Here is a 17,539-nt window from a genome sequence, read left to right as displayed (position 1 = left end):
AAGAAAATATTATATTTTTTGCATAAATTACAAAGGAAATCTGTCACTTTTCACTTTTACGCCTTTGAGATCATCTTCAACTTGCTTAACTGTTCACAATAACAGTAATTTTGACCAGAGGTGCCCAAACTTTTCCATGCCACTGTATACTGGAAGTCAGAACACTGATTGTCTGATATTGTACTGTGAAGACGCAGCTCCGGGATGAATGCTCTGTCCAGGTCTAGCTCCAGACCTACAGCTCATTGTATAGAGCGAGATGAGAAGATCCCAGGAGTGTCAGCAGTCTTGTCATAGCTGGGGCAGGCTCAGTGAGACCACCATGTGCCCCCTCCCCCCTTCACTTACTTCTCCTGGTCTCAGCCTGTATCTTCTTCCCTGCCTCAAGCTTTCATGCTCCAAAGTCCAGTGAGACCTCTATGAGCCCTCTCCTCACTTGTCCTTGGCACAGCATGGACCGTCCTACCTGGCTCAAGCTGTCCCTGAGCTTCTCCTGAGTCCAGTGAGACCTCCATGTGCCCCCTCCTCACTCACTTCTCCTGGACTCAGCATGGATCTTCCTCCCTTGCTGAGGCTTTCATGCTCCTGAGCCAAGTGAGCCCTCCATGTACCCCCTCCTCACTTACTTGTCCTGGGCTCAGCCTGGATCTTCATCCCTGGCTCAGGCTGTCATACCCCCAGTCTAGTGAGACCTCCATGTGCCCCCTGGTCACTTACTTGTCCTGGGCTCACCCTGGGTCTTCCTCCCTAGCTCAGGCTGTCATGCTCCTGAGCCCAGCACCTCCCATGTGCTCCCTCCTCTCTCCAGTCACATGGAGCAGAGCTGGATATACTATGTGATCCTGTAGAAGCAGTGTGCACACATAACTCATTAGCCAATGTGAAGAAATAATGCTGGTGTCTCGCCATGACTCATTCAATCTCAGGTATTAACTGAAGTTCCACAGGAGCACTAAGCAAGGTCAAATTTGCATGGACCAGGGGTATACAGGTCACCCATTTGTCACATAATTGCAGGAATACGACCACACAACCTAAATGTATCTTTTTAGAAAAAGTCAGTCCAGTCTGATTTTTGTATTGTTACATGGACACTATTCTTTATCCTTCTTTTCTATTGTAGAGTGACGCTTGTGTCAACTATTATTTCCTGTTTTCTTGTTATTTATTTTCCATTATGAGAGACTGTGAATACCTCTGATGTCGCCTCCTTGTGGACAATTTTTGAACTACAACTTTGCATGCTATTTTCAGTAAATCACTAGATGAATTAACTACTAACAATGAATAAGGGAACTCTGCTATTGCATTACTGCTATAGGAATATTTGAAGAAGAAAAAAAAAAAAAAGATATTTAACATATGTATTGGCCAATGAATGTGAGCCCGGTCACCACGGCAAGGTAATCTCTGTATACCATGAGCCTAACTTTTTCAGCTAGCACCTGTTCACACTTGTTGGGTGTGCTGGTCAGTCGTTTTATATATTGATCGTGCATCGCATTCTGATTGAGCACTCTGCCCTATAACCAGGCTGTGTTCACTCTCGTGTACAGCAGGAGGCTAGCTGCCCAGACAGAGGTTTGAAACCAAATAGTGTCATTTCAAGTTAGGTTTTCAGTATACAGAGATTACCTTGCCTTGGTCACCGGGCTCACATGCATTGGCCAATACATATGCTAAATATCTCTTTTTTTAAAATATTCCAATAGCAGTAATGCAATGCCAGAGTTCCCTTATTCATGGTTAGCATTCTAGAGTGCATCTGTATATGTTTTCTGGCTATAATGTGTTTTCAGCTAGCACCTGTTCACACCTGTTAGATGTGTCTTTTTCCATATACTTCCATGCCTCAGTGCACATCATCCCTCACCCTTCAGTCACCTATTATACAGGTACCGTATCTTAGCCGGTGTACTATACAATTGTATACGTTTCTTTCTATTTTGTCCAAAATAGTTCCATACCAGCATGTAATAACCCCCCCTTTTACCAACAGGAATTTTGTCTGTTTTATTAATACTGAGGTTGCTATATTTATGTTTACATTGTTTTCATGCAAAAAATTTGTTTGCATATACTATATTTAAAATGCCACTTAGCTACTATAGCCTATACAACAAATTAAACATGACAGTACTTTATGACCAGTTGTCTTGATCTGTACATAGTTTGTATATATCCTGTATATATCTCTTTAATATGTATATAGTAGTTATTGTATATAATTTTTGCTGTATTTTGATCATATGCTTTGTATCTCTTCACCTAGCGACTTGACTAAGACCCAGGCGGGTCGAAACGTCGTTGGATGTTGCTTGATCACCTGTTTAAAATAAATGATTTTTCACCTTCTTGCAAATTTACATATTGAGTGCAGTGAATCTATTATTAGATGTGTCTTTTTATACATTTACTGAAATTATTGTTTAATTATTTCTTTCTAGATGAAAAAAAAAAAAAAAAAAAAAGAGTGTGGTGGACCCCAGATAACTCAGCAGGGTGTATCGCAGATAACATGGCAGGCTGAACCCCAGGTAATATGTCAGAGGCATGTTTTTACATTTGTGCGAATGATAACACTTATAATTGCTGCCGTGGAACACAAAGGTTATGTCTTTGAATTTTGCCAAGACTCTGATGTAAATGATTTTACACACATTCAGATCACTGAAATAACAGTAGCAGCATGTTTAAAATGCAAGAATGGGCATAACGATCAAGGTGTCAGAGGTCATGACCGGAGGTGGAGGGAGCCCGCTGACCCAAGCGCCTGCTTCAGCTGAATGTGTGCCGAGGATGTACATCCTAGGACGCTCATGACCTAAAATGTAAACCCCGCTTTCTGACACCGGGCACTACATTGCGTTTCAAAATCGTCATTTTGTTTTCAGTAAATAGAATAAATGGTGTGAAAAAAAACAAGGAAGGAAGAAAGGGGCAGCTCCAGAACTAAAATCCAAACTCTTTTATTCAATCATATAAAAAATTAATATGCCGCAGGCATTTAGAGATCCAATAGGTTGAGCGTATTACACACTCTTAATCATAGATAAAGAATATAACAAGCATCCATTATATACAAAAATAAAACCACATACAACGTTAAAACGAATTAACACTCATGATTAACACATGAGTAGGAGAAATTTAACTCTTTACATTCTCGTCTCTCTACAGCTATAGTTCTAGTAGAACAACAGAATATGCACAAAAAAACCCTAATAAATGAATGTGATATCTGTTCTATTATTACTCCATTTTCATCATCCAAAAAACCTCATGGGGGTCAGTAGGCATTTTATTGAAAAAAAATTAATGTAGTCTGGATTCGATGCAATTTTTTGCACTTTTAAAGTGAGTCAGCCATATAGAGGAGCTAATTGGCAAAAGAAATGATATATGCGTGAATCTTTTTGGATTATCAAAATGAATACCAAGTTCCCTTATGGGCTTAATAATAGAATGGATACTATATTAATTTATTAGGGTTTTTGTGCATTATCTGTTGTTCTGCTATAACTAGTGCTGTAGAGACAGAATGTAAAGAGTTAATTTTCTCCTAATCATGTGTTAATCATGAGTGTTAATTGGTTTTAACTTTGCATGTGGTTTTATTTTGGTATATAATGGATGCTTGTTATATTCTCTGTATCTGTGATTGTAGTGTGTAATACGCTAGAAACGCGTCAGAACTCTAAATGCCTGCGGCATGTGAATTATTTTATATGAATGAATAAAAGGAGTTTGGATTTTAGTCCTGGAGCTGCCCCTTTCTTCCTTCCTTGTTTTTTTTTGTATATACAGTGTGACGCCCCTGGACTAGTCACAGGGTACTGCAAGCTCTTTATCTCTTAGTGCAGGACTCAACCCCCCATGGTTCTGGGTTCCCAAACTATAGTGCTGCCTCCATCCGCATCCAAACCCCAACCACTCCTCACACCACACCCTGTCAGACACACCAGTGGGCTGCTGAGCTGGAATTGGGCCGCCCACCTAGGGGTCAGGCAGACTGGTGGGAGGGAAGTAGGTCAGAAGAGTGGTAGCCCTCGAGTAGTGAGGAGCTGGGGGAGTGTGTGGCTCCCTGGGTGTTAGAGGTTGGGTTGCAGATGGTGGTCTGGGCCTGGAGGAGTCGGAGACCCGGTCGCAGGGTATTGAGGCTGGGTGCCTGGACCTGGTCTTAGAGGACGGGAGGCATTTGAGTCTAATAACCGGTCCGGGACCAAAAGCATGGCGGGGTACTGGACCCTAGGTCGGGGAGTGGCTTCAGGCAACCCGGCAATTAACCTGCGGAGGATAGTGACTTTATGGACTGTCCCCAAGAAGCTCAGAGCAGGGGCACTAGTGTAACAAGGGGAATAGGGCTTTCCAACCCACCCAGCCCACAGAAATCCCAAGCGTGAGCCCTTGAGAGTGCAGCTCCACTACCAATAAGTAGGGAGCGGGGCCCGGACAGCTTTATGCCAACGGGCCACCAGAACACTTCTAATTTCTGCACGGAGTCAGGCTCCAGACCACCCGGCAGTACTATAGAGGACGGGCTCCCCCAAGAGGGCAGCGGCACCCAGAGACTTGGTTTACCTTGTTGTCAAAGTCTGCTTTGCGCTTGCATCATCACCAACAGTGCCTTAGTGAGTACATGGTCCTCCCCTGATTCCAATTCACACCATGCTCCCCAACACCACCATCCAGAGTCCCGGGGCCTCCCCTACCCATGAATGGAACATTATCTGGCTGCCTCGCTCCATCTCCCCCAGGTACTCCTATCGGCAGCAGCGGTACTCCCCTCACCGCGAACCACGGGTGGCGTCACAAACTCTTATCCCTTGTACATAGTCCCCTTTACATTTGAGTGGCCCTAAGCCCCCGGGTCCGAATACCCTCATGCCACAGCAGCAAACCCCCGGATCCGAGCAGTTCGACTGCTGCAGGGACGGCAGAACAGTACCTGTGAGCTAGACAGGTGGCGCATTAGACAGAGGTGAGCAGAATTGGATTTGCTGCACTGCAAGTCTCGGTGTGCTGTGTTTCACATAGTATAATGGTGTACTTTACCAATAAAGATCTATCTTGGTCTCATCTGTCCACAAGATGCTTTTCCATAAGGATTTTGGCTTACTCACGTACATTTTGTCAAATGTAGGGGCCCTTATACAGCTTGAGAGCTAATGCAGGGTCAATTATACAGCCTGGGAGTAGTGCAGGGGCCAAAATACAGTGTGGGAGGTAATGTGGGGACCATTATACAGTGTGGGAGCTAATGCGGGGGCCATCATACAGTGTGGAGACTATAGTGCACACCATTATACACAGTGGGTGCCTTTAGACAGCGTGGGAACTACTGTGGGGGGGGGGGTTAAACTGTGGGGACTACTTTGGGGACCATTATACAGCATCAGAGCTAATGTGAGGGCCATCATACAGTTTGTGGACCATTAAGCTGTGTTTTTGGTGAGCCGTGGGCTGATTATACTTGGCATAGGGGAATTGTACGGGGAACATACTTTGCATAGGGGAGCTGTAGGTCCATCATGTTGTGTATGGGTAATCTGTACATGGGGGGACTCCGGTAACATTATTAAATGTTAAGTGAACGCTTGAATACCATTATTGTCATAGAGGCATTAGAGTATTGTGACCACTAAAGGTGTACACCGGGCAAAATCTTGACACTTTTCTATTAGTATTCTCTTAATATTGGGGTATCAGCTTGATGAGGAGTTTGTAAAGGTTAGGAATACTGCAGATGGGCATGGTGCTGGAAATGTGAAAAGTCAAATGTGTTTTCTTTGTTGTAATCTCTGTAGAGGAGTCCTGGCTGAAGAAGTTGTGTCAGTCTCATCAAGATGGAAAAGATGGTATAAGTTTGATGGGCCCAGATGCAAAATCCAGCTCACCACCATGTCCATCCATCCTCATATGGAGTCCCGGATTTAGCCTCACCATTGCTTCCAAACAAATAAAGAGATATTTGTCTTGCACTTGAATCTTGTTGATGTGAACTTGGCTGTTATTATGCACTTTATATAAACAAGAAATAAACTTCATATGTTTTGAGCTGGATTCTTAGATTATCTTTATTCCCCATGCTCTGCTATACATCTTGCCCTCAGCACCCAGCTTTCCCATGATATCAGAGCAGGAAAGCTGGGTGCTGAGGGAAACATGTATAGCACAGCATGGGAAAGCTGGGTGCTGAGGCCTCTTTCCCTCAGCACAAAACTTTCCCATCCCATGCTTTTATCTTTGTTGCCCCTTGAATATAGTTTTCCAAATACTATAATGGCCCCCACATAGCCTTCCATATAGTATAATGGGTCCCACATAACCCTTCATATATTATAATGCAACCCCATAGTCTTCTATGTATTATAATGCACCTCCTATAGTCCTCAATGTATTATAAGTCACCCCATAGTCATCCATATATTATACTGCACCCTATAGTGCTCCATATATCATAATGCATCTCATAGTCCTCTATGTACTATAGTGCACCCCCATAGTCCATGATTAAGGTGTACTTCATGTTGTATTATGCAGCCCATGTGCTGTTTAATGTACACCCATAGGCCTCCATATAGTATAATGCAGCCCCATAGTCCTTCATATTGTATTATCCAGCCCCCATACCATTTAATGCACCCCCATAGGCCTCCATGTGCTATACTGCACACCCATAGTCCATGTTAAGGTGTCCTTCATATTATATTATGCAATCCCCATATTATTTAATGCCACCCATATGCCTCTGGCCACCGTGTACTCACTGATTAAAAAAACAAAAAAAACAAACAAGTCTTCACCTCTCCTCATTCCCTCGCTGCCCCAGTCAGAGCATCCTCCCATCCTGCGCTCTGCATGTCTCAGAACAGCAGTAGCGACGTCACTGCACTCTGCTGCACTGAGACATCAAGCGCAAGCACAGGGGGAGACTGATGAAGGATGGAGTGGAGCGCTCAGTTCCATTCTTCATCATTACTTTGTGCAATGACGGGCGAGCACCCGTGGGAGAGGGGGGCCTGGTGCTGCCGCTGGCACTGGGCCCCGCTGATTCATGAGCCCCATAGCGGCCACATGGACTGCCACTGAACAGCGCAGCTCCTCTCTGACAGAGAGGAGCTGGCTGCTTCTCTGCAGGGTGGGCGCCGGGCCTCTAAGTTAGAGAAAGGGTTGGATCCAGCATCAAAATCCATGGTTAAAAAATTCCACTTTATTGAAAAATAAGTATGAAAATATACGAAGACGTATATATTAGCAGAGGGATGGGGCAGAGTGCATGAAACACTCTGAAACCTATGACTAAGGACTGCTTTTAACTTTCACTGTCCAAAACTCGTAAGGTGTTTCATGCACTCTGCCCCATCCCTCTGCTAATATATACGTCTTCGTATATTTTCATACTTATTTTTCAATAAAGCGGAATTTTTTAACCATGGATTTTGATGCTGGATCCAACCCTTTCTCTAACTATGACTGACTACAGCCTGGCCTCCTGAAGGATCACGAGCACGCCTAGTCCTGCTGCACAGAGCTATATGGTAAGCTGGAGTTTCTCCTATATTATACTTATGCCGGGCCTCTAACTCTGCCAGGCCCGGTCGCAATCGCAATCTCTGCGACTGCGGTCATTACGCCCCTGGCTAACACCCTCCAACACTGCTTCCCCTGCAGCACCGTTATGGCAGCCTCCACTTTACCCACACTCTTCGCCCTGGCAATAGACATGGTGGAGGAGTGGGTTTTCTCCTTTCTACCAATTGCACCTTCAACACAATCCAACCAGTACCCTCCCTTTTATTCCCTTTTTTCGAAGTTCACTTTGTCCGCATGTGTGCCACCCCAGTGTCAGCAGACGAGCTGCTCGGATCCAGATTCGCAGTGGCTCGAGGGTCTCCGGACCTGGGGGGGTTGTGCGGCCTCTCAAATGAAGGGGGGTATCTACAAGGGATTATAGAGTTTGTGATGCCACCCGTGGTATGTGGTAATTAGGAGTACCACCACTGTAGTTGGGGAGTACCCAAGGGTGATGGAATGGGGTAGCCAGGTGTTAGAACCTTCCACGGGTAGGGTGAATACCCCAGGACTCGGTGATTGCGGGGGAATGTCATTGGGTGCAAGGGGGGGGTGTCACTTTGGTACTCACTCAGTCCATCAAGCAGACACCGACAACTGGTCAAACAAGTCTCTGGACACCGCTGCCGCTGAGGGGAGCTTAGTTTGGGTCCCGTTCCCTATGGTGGTGCCTGGTGATCCGTGACCTGCCTCCTGGCACTAAATTTACTTCTTCGGTGGTCCCGGTAGTGTGAAACCTGCCGGGTACCGCTCCCCACTATGGCTAAGTGTGGGAGCTTGCTCTCAAGGCTCACGCTTGGGACTTCTGGACCGTTTTGAATTGTAAAGTCCTATCCCCCTCGTTGCGCTAGTGCCCCTATTTTGGAGCAGGTCGGAACGAATTTTGAAGGTTCCGTTCTCCGCGGGTAAATTATCGGCTTACCTGAAGCTACTCCCCGACGTAGGGTCCACGTACCCCGTTGTGCCACGGTCCCGGACCAGTGATGGTGCAAGGCGGCCGGCTGTCCTCCTCGACAGATCCGTGCCCCTTGCCACGATCTCCTGCGACCGGGGGTCAGACTCCTCTAGGCCCAGGCCACCGTCTGCCACCTAGATTGTTTCCCAGAAGCCCCGCTCCCAACCTCCTCTCACTTTCACTCCTCAGACTACTCTCTCTTCTTGACACTCCTCACCTCCCCTCCCCAACCCCCCAGGTGGGCGACTCTATTCCACTCAAGCCGTCCACTGGTGTGTTTGGTGGGTGTGGTGCAGGGTGCATCTAGGGTTTGATTAGCTGATGTAGGCAACACCATATGGTTAGGGACCAAAAACCAAGAAGGAGGTGGATACTGCACGAGAGGGCAGATTGTGCAATACCCTGTGAGGACCCGATAGTCCAGGGGCGTCACACGTGTGGTTTAAGGGGAAGTGTGTAAATGTATTGGAGTGGGATATTAAAAGCCCAGACCTAAAGCCAATTGAGAATCTTTGGTCAGACTAGACTTGAAGATTTCTGTTCACCAGAGGAAACCATCTGACTTGAAGGAGCTAGAGCAGTTTTGCCTTGAGGAAGATGGCAAGATGTGGAAAGCTCAGAGACTTTTCCAGCTGTAATTGCAGTAAAAGAAGGCTCCACAAAGTACTGAATTTAGAGGGGTGAATAGTTATGTGTGGCACTCCTGAAAATATCAGGGTGCCACAGGGAACTGCATCCTGTCACCCAGGGTGCAGGGCCTACCCCCCATGGTTCCAGGTTCCTAAGAAACTGGTGTCACTACCATCAGCACCACAAATGCCAATCACACCATGACCTGTCACACACACCAGTGGGTTGGTCAAGCTAGAATAGGGCCACCCACCTAGGGGTTAGGCAGACTGGTGGGAGGGAGGCTGTAAAGAGAGTAGTCGCAGCCCTCAAGAAGTGAGGAGCTGGGGAGAGTCAGCTCCCAGGGAGCTAGACCGAGGTTTGGTCGCAGATGGTGGTCCGGGACCAGAGGAGTCGGGGACCGGTGGCAGTGACACTGGAAAAGGGTGCGACGGACATAGTCTAGGAGGACTGTCAGCATCAGAAACCCAAAAGAACTGACCGGTACCGAGGCCGACGGGGTACAGGACCCTAGGTCAGGAGCCGATTCAACGTCCAGATAATTAACCTGGGAGGCAGAGTATCTTTATGAACTTTTCTAAGAGCTCAGAGATTGAAGGCGACAGCACACCGCGGGGGATAGGGCTTTCCAGTAAAGCAGCCCACTGAAATCCCAAGTGCCAGCCATCAAGAGCACAGCTACACTAGACATAGTGAGCGGGGCCCCAACAGCTTCAAGCCAAGGGGTCACAACAGACAACTAAATTGTGCACGGAGGTGGGCTCCGGATTACCAAGTGACACAGGTGGGAGCAGATACCTGGACGGTCTCCCCGCAGTGACAGTGAGGCACAGAGACATTGGTTTACCTTCGGTGTGACTGTCTACTTTATAATCCTCATCCAGCACTACGACTACCCACAGTGAGTACCCTGGTCCCCCTTCACCCTGCGCTCCCAAATATCCACCAAAACGCCAGAGGCCGGGCCTTCCCTACCTATGGAGGAATTGACACCTTGCTACTCCACACCATCGGCCCCGGTACTCCTTCCAGCAGCGGCGGGACTCCCATTACCGCAACCCGCAGGTGACATCACGAACTTCTCTCCTGTAAATAAACCCCCTTCAAGGACCGGAGTGTCTGCCGAGCCCGGGTCCGGACCCCTCGAGCCACGACCACCCCGGATCAGAGCACCCCGGTCTGCGCCGGGGTGTTGCATATGCAGTGAAGTTTTCAGTTATTTGTTCCTATTTGTTGTTTGTTCCTATTTGTTGTTTGCTTCACAATAAAATGAAAAGCAAATGTTCACAGTTGTAGGCATGTTCCTAACATGAACTGATGCAAACCCTCAAAAAAAAGAAAAAAGAAAAAAAAAAAACAGTGAAATTCCAGGTTGTGAGGTAGCAAAACATGATAGATACCAAGGGGGTGAATACTTTCTCAAGGCACTGTATGTAATGGTGTATATATTGCATAGCAAGTGTGACGCCCCAGACTAGACAGGTAGTCACAGTTAGAGCCCCGCACAATACCGGTCCCCTAATAAGGTGTCACCAGCCAACCATAAAAACCCTAGTCACCCCCCTCAGGGCTTGATGGGCACACCAGGGGGCGGAGCCAGGTGGTTGGCCACGCCCGCCGGAGTTCAGAGAGCCTGAGGCGGGAAAAACAGGAGATCAGTTGGTAGTAGGAGTCAGCGAGAGTAGAAGCAGGCCTCTGCGACAGGTCTGCAGCTGTCTGACAGGTGCCAGGGTTGGAGCCCGGGCACCTTTGGCTAGGAGGCATACGGAGGCCTTTGCCTGCAGGAGCCGGGAAGACGGCTCGGTGGAACCGTGGTGGATCAGGACAGGGTAGTGGCCCACCGGTACCGACCTGGGGAACCGACTGGAAACCGGAGCACAAGTGGGGGTACTCAGACCCTGAAGCTAGGTCCAGAAGCTACTGGAGGCTATCTAATTAACTGATTGCGGCAAGGACTATAGGTCCTTTCCCACCAAAAGTCCTGACAAAGTCCCAACGAGGGGGATAGAAAGCCACCGCCATGGCAGAGAGATCCCACGGGCCAGCGTCTGCGGGCAAAGGGCTCCTCCGACATACACAAGCCGGGGAGCGGACTCCTGTATTGCAAGTTCAGGTAGTCCAACATCACACAAAACAGGTGCAGGAGAAAGGCAGAGACCACCAACCGGGTGGGGGACCAGACGCAGCCGGCTGCAGGCACCGACCACCATCACCTTGGTTTACCAGAGACTTGTGTGTGTACTAATCGTGAGTACATCAGTGCCCTCCGGCCGCGCACCTCCCTGAACCGCCCAACTACTCCCTCAACTGGTCCCGGGGCCACCATCCCTACCAACGGAGGGGTTAACATCTTGCTACGCAACATCTCCCCCGGGTGCCCCTTAACTGCAGCGGTGGTGTCCACCTTCACCACAACCCGTGGGTGGCGTCACGAACTTAACCACGGCTCCGGCCGTACACCTACGTCCCCTAAACCGCCAGCCCTTTTCAGATCGGCATGACCACAGGGCCCCGGGTCCGGAGATGCTCGAGCCACCCACCAGCAAACCCGGATCCGAGCGGCTCGGTTGCGGCCAAGCCTGGGGCGATACACATGCAGTAGATGTAACATTGCATCTTTAGTAGATTAAATAATAAGCGCCGGATTCATCAAGACCGATGTTTACGCTGCTATTGATGAGGGGGATGTGCTGGAGTTAGATGCTCCTAATTCAGGTGTGTTGGAAAAGTGGCATACACTTGTGTGTACCTCGCCATAAATCCTACTTGAGTCGCTGATGGATTTGTGACATTGAGAACATCATCGCTCGTCATGAACAGCAATAGTTGCAAAATATTAGCAAGCCTCAAGTTGCAACAAAATTATGCCAAAAAACTTTGATGAAATGGGCAATATGTGTCTATATATGTTCAGGAGAGGGATGTGTATACACTGTATATGATTCTTGTGTATGAATGGTCAGACTTGGAATCATGATCTGGCAGATTCACAATGGACCACTGCTGTGGCTGCCTGTCCGCCCTTGTTAAAAGGAATGTTCAGTACATTAATATTGATTGTCTTTTCTTAGAATAGGTCGTTAATACCAGATTAGTGGAGATGTGAAATATGGCACATCAACCAATCAGTAGATCCCTGTGCTGGCCAGATGTGATCAGTTGGATAGTGAAAGAGCACAGGCTCATCAACTCTATAGTAGCAGAGGCCAGTACTCACATCCGCCCCTATTTGAATTAACAGAACTCCACTGTGACCACTAAGCAATTGGTGCAGCTGTGTCATTCCACTATGCAACTGATGTGACATCTGGCCGACGCCAGGAACAACTACCACTGATCTGGTATTGATAGCTTATCCTAAGGATAGGTCATCAACATTAGGCCATGGTCACACGTTGAGTATTTGGTGAGTTTTTTCCCTCAACATTTGTAAGCCAAAACCATGAGTGGGTAAAAAAAAAAAAATACAAAAGTGGTGCTCGTGTTTCTATTATACTTTTTCTCTGATTGTTCCACTCCTGGTTTTGTCTAGAAATACTGAGGTAAAAACCTCACCAAATACTCAGATACCAGCGTGAAATGACTAGAGCATTCATGAAGTCTGCAGTGGCACGGTGGCTCAGTGGTTAGCACTGCAGTCTTGCAGCGCTGGGGTCCTGCGTTCAAATCCCACCAAGGACAACATCTGCAAGGAGTTTGTATGATGTCCCTGTGTTTGTCTGGGTTTCCACAGGGTTCTCTGGTTTACTCCCACAATCCAAAAACATACTGATAGGGAATTTAGATTGTGAGCCCCAATGGTTACAGTATGGCCAATGTATGTAACGCGCTGTGGAATTAATAGCGTTATATAAATTAATATATTATTATATTTTTACCCACATAGTATGATAGTCACCACAGCCCCGTCCCACACCATCACCACAGCCCCGTCCCACACCAACACAGGTGGCGTGATGGCCACAGCAGCTCCTTCCCCCACCAGCTCTCACAGTGTGATGGCCATGGCACATCCACCAAGATGCATTGTGTGATGACCACTGCACCCCTCAAAATCCACAGTGTGATGGCAACTGCACCCCCCTCCAATATGCACGGTGTGATTGCCACGATACCTCCACCCAAGATGCATGGTGTGATGATCACTGCACCCCCCAAAAGCCATTGTGTGATGGCAACCGCCCCCCCTCCAAATTCACAGTGTGATGCCCCCTAGCCCCCCAACATGCATGGTGTGATGGCCACCAAAATGCTGCGTAGTACAGTACAAGCACTATGGACGGGATTTCTAGAAATCTCCTGCCCACTGTGCGTGTGCGGCCCGCAGTGTAAACTGATCTGCGATGTGGCTCTCCAAGCCGCAGCATGTCAGTTCTTTGCTGCAGAGTTGCATGTGTCATCCGTAGGCAGAACACAGCGAGGAGACCGCAGCGCCCCGAGCCCTGATCGTGGGCACGAGCAGTAGTGGTCTCCTGCAGAGGAGACTCTCGGCCCCACAGATCAAGACCCGCCGCATCTGTGGCGCCCTGGACAAGCCAGGTCGTCACAGGTACTGCAACAACACACCCCACACCCCGGTTAGGCACATCAGTCACACACAAATCCTTGTTGCCTCCCTCCAGGGGCTGATGTCCACACCGGGTGGGGTGGAGCCAGGCGGTTGGCCCCACCCACTGAGGAGTTCACAGTCCTGGAGGCGGGAAAGGAAGGGAGTTTAGTTTGAGTGGAAGGAGAGTGAAGGAGTAAGTGGCAAGTGAGGAGCAGTCTGACCGTGTCCGGGTACGTGGCCCGGGCACATACAGCAAGGTTGGCAGACGGTGGTGGCCGTCTGCAGGAGAGGCCAATCGTCGCGGAACCGTAGGACCGGGGTCGGGCGGTACCGAACCGGGGAGCGAAGAGAAGCCAGCACCATTCGGCAGGGCCTACGGACCCCGACCAGGCTTGGAGTCGCCGTTAAACCGGTCAAATCCGTTAGCGCCAGGAACCTCTGGGGTTTCCCAGCAGCAAAGACCCGATAGAATGCAACCGTCCAAACCGTGAAGGGAAATACAGTCACCGCCAAGGCTACAATTCCCAGGGCCAGAGCCTGCAGGCAAAAGGAGCTCCTCCGGCGCCTATCAAAGCTGGGGAGCGGGTTACCGGTGGGAAGCCATCGGGGCCGAAAACACACTACAGGTGCAGGGAAAGGCAGCCACCACCAACCTTCCGGGAGTGACCACTGCAGCCGGCTGCGGGACCCGTCCATCCAGCCGTTTGTTTTACCAGAGACTCCGTGTACGTTATTGGCTGAGTGAGTACCACCGTGCCGTCAGGCACCGCGCTGCCCCCGCGACCCTGCACCTCACCAAACCCTGCCATCCACATTCCAGTCACCTCACCGAGCCCCGGGACCACCCAAAACCCCCCTACCCACGGAGGGGAGAGAAACATCTCGGCTGCTCCCTGTCATCGCTCCCGGGATCCCCGTCCAGAGCAGCGGTGGTGTCCCAACCTCACCACAAACTGTGGGTGGCGTCACGGACCGACTTCCCAAACCCCGAAAACTATCCCCTTTCACTCACGGGCGAGGAGCGCCGCACGAGTACCCGAATCCGGCACACCGCTCGAGCCACCGAGCAGCAAGCAGCAGGCTGCAGCAGCGCCGGACCAGAGCGCCAGCGAGAGCGCAGCAGAGACGGCTCCCTCCCCGCCCGCGACACATCCATGATGTAGCGGGTCCTTATCGTGGGCACATACCTTAAGGGTGCAGACACATTGGAAATGTTTGCTGGAAAACGTTTGCAGAGTAAATTCAACAGGATTTCTATAGCAGCAATATATGCCTAAAATAAACAATATATATGCACAAGTTAAATAGTTAAATTGACAAGTTGTGGATTTTAATTCCACTGTGCTGTTAAAAAAAAAAATTGGAAATTTATCTACAACATGTGGATGACATTTCATATCTCAAATCACAACAATGGTACTGTAATATTGCTTTGTAAAAACCACATACAGTTGTGCCATAGCTTTTGATGCAGTTCATTGCATATAAAAAACGTATGGTTTTTCATTTCATATTTTACCACACCTCAACCACAGTGTCTGAATATACCCTAAGGATTCCCTGCGGTTGGATCAATCCATATTATTTGTTCTTTTCTATTTAAAATGACAGTGTCTACTGTATTGAGTAGGTGTGGGGAAACGATTCTTGCGTGCAAGTTATTGTTTGTCTTGCTGGAGCCAAATGATCTACTGAAAGCAAACTAATCAAGGAGCTCCAGAAAGGAAAAGCATAAACCACTAGTTTGTGGCCAAGGTATTATTAACCCCGACAGCAGTCTCAGATGCCTTATTACAGCCAGTGTCAGCCATGTATTGCTCTGTAACAGTATATACCTGCCACTGCTTCCCCCATGTGCAAGCTGAGTTTTTGGTGCAGAAACTAAGTGGAAACTTTCCAAATCCTCCTGAAAGACTCACCACTTTTCAAAAACTTTGTCACCAAGACCTGCTCTGTTTACCATGCTAGATTAAGAAGCACCCGATTCATTAGGAGCCTAAGGCTATGTGCACACTAGGCCGTTTTACCCGCGGAGTTACCCGCGGATTTGCTGCAGAAATTTCTTGAGAAATGTCTGCAATCTTTGTGCAGACATTTCCCAGCAAATCCTATGAGAAAAAAAAATAGTTGTGCGCACACTGCGGATTTTTCTCAAGAAATTTCCTTGAGAAGATTTTCTTGAGAAAATTTCTTGAGAAAATGAGCATGTCAATTCTTTTCCGCAGGTACCTGTGGATTTCTGCAGTACAGCCTGCAAAATCCACAGGGAACAACCTGCGGGAAAATCGCGGCAAATCCGCATGCAGATTTACCGCAGATTTTTTCCGGAGGTCCAGAAATCTTCCACTCCCAGAATTTTCTCAAGAAATTTTCTTGAGAAACTTCACATTTCTAGTGCGCACAAAGCCTAAGGCTGGAATCACACTTGCGCGAGTCTCACATTGCATCACCCGGCACGTCCACACACTCTCCTGATAGGAACAGGATGGCTGCATGTATTTCTATGCAGCTGAGATGCTCCAGTCCTGAGAGCTGCAGGCAGTGGCGGGTGATGCGATGCGAGACTCACGCGGGAGTCTCACAAGTGTGACTCCGGCCTTATAATGATTCAGGCGTCTCTGGAAAGTGGTGTGTGGCCCGTTACAAATCTTATGGCAATCAGAGACTGGAGTAAGATTTCCGGTGTAAGATAGGCCGCAGCCTGGCATTAATTTGACGCCCCATCTCCACCTATTATGGCACAGCCTGGCGAAACTGGTTTGATTATACCAAATCACAAATTTTGTGTACAACTTTGGAAAGTGAAAAAATGAATAAACCTTTTTTGTGATTTACGCAAAAATTCTGCCATAATTGCTTTAATGAATCGGGACCTCGCAGTGTCTGTATGAAATCCACATGTCAATTTCTCTTGCGAGTACCCAGAGTTTTATGTGCAGATTTTCCCCATAGATTTGTATAAATTATGGGTTTTCAATGCTGCGGAAACGCACTACAAAACAAGTAATCCACACATGACTGTATTAAAGTTTTCTCAACACCCAAAAACTACGATGTATCAACAATAAAGCAGCTTTATTTAAAATATAACATATCAAAAAGAGAAAAAAATGCAGTGTCCTAGCAACATGCAAAAAATGCAATTTGCCTAATAGGTGCAGAATATTTCAACATGAAAAACTCACCGTGTGAACATAGCCTTCCAGTGAAGCCACACCTGAGCACCTTGATGAAGCTTGGTTGATCCTAGTGATGCACAGGAGGATTTTTCACCCCTTCACCTGCATTAAGACACTTAGTCTAGGGCTACACAGAGATATGTGTTGCATCTAATCCCTTCCTGTGGTGTGCTGTGGTAACCTACTACACCACAGGAATGGTTTCTTAAGGCCTCATTCACACGTCACTATTTTTGCATCAGTTTTTGTATGTCAAAACCAGGAGTGGAACTTACAGAGAAAAAATGACATCTCTTCTGTGCTTTGGAGAAACTTCTGGTTTGGGCATAAAAATACTGATCATAAATAAATACTAATGTGTGAATGAGACCTTAGTTTGAGCAGTCAGACTGTGGAATGCCCTACCACAAGAGGTAGTAATGGCTGACACAATAGTTGCTTTTAAAAAAAGAGCTGGATGATTTTCTCACAATAAATGGTATCATGGGTTATAAATCTAGCAATAGAGAATGCATAATTAGTAACGATGGGTGAGCAGTATAATGCTTGGCGCTTGAAATGATGAGTGAACAATGACCATACCTCTCAACCATCCCCGATTCAGGACTGTCCCAATTTAAGGGCTCAGTCCCGCAGTTTACTGCTTTTGTC

The 17,539-nt window shown here is 47.8% G+C and overlaps 2 protein-coding genes across 2 annotated transcripts in view; one reads left to right on the top strand and one right to left on the bottom strand.

Annotated features, from left to right (window-relative positions):
• Positions 1-803, bottom strand: part of SLC18B1 (solute carrier family 18 member B1) — a 144,729-nt gene extending 143,926 nt beyond the window's left edge. Inside the window, exon 1 of the mRNA XM_075338262.1 lies at positions 718-803. The gene's annotated coding sequence lies outside the window, so the exon portion shown is untranslated. The remainder of the gene's footprint in view (positions 1-717) is intronic.
• The window catches only part of RPS12 (ribosomal protein S12), a 338,406-nt gene that overhangs the window by 247,732 nt on the left and 73,135 nt on the right, over positions 1-17,539 (top strand). The gene's annotated exons all lie outside the window — the stretch shown is intronic.

This window comes from Anomaloglossus baeobatrachus, chromosome 3, assembly GCF_048569485.1.
Source record: "Anomaloglossus baeobatrachus isolate aAnoBae1 chromosome 3, aAnoBae1.hap1, whole genome shotgun sequence".
Lineage (NCBI taxonomy): Eukaryota > Metazoa > Chordata > Amphibia > Anura > Aromobatidae > Anomaloglossus > Anomaloglossus baeobatrachus.
This window is presented reverse-complemented; position numbering and strand designations above follow the sequence as displayed.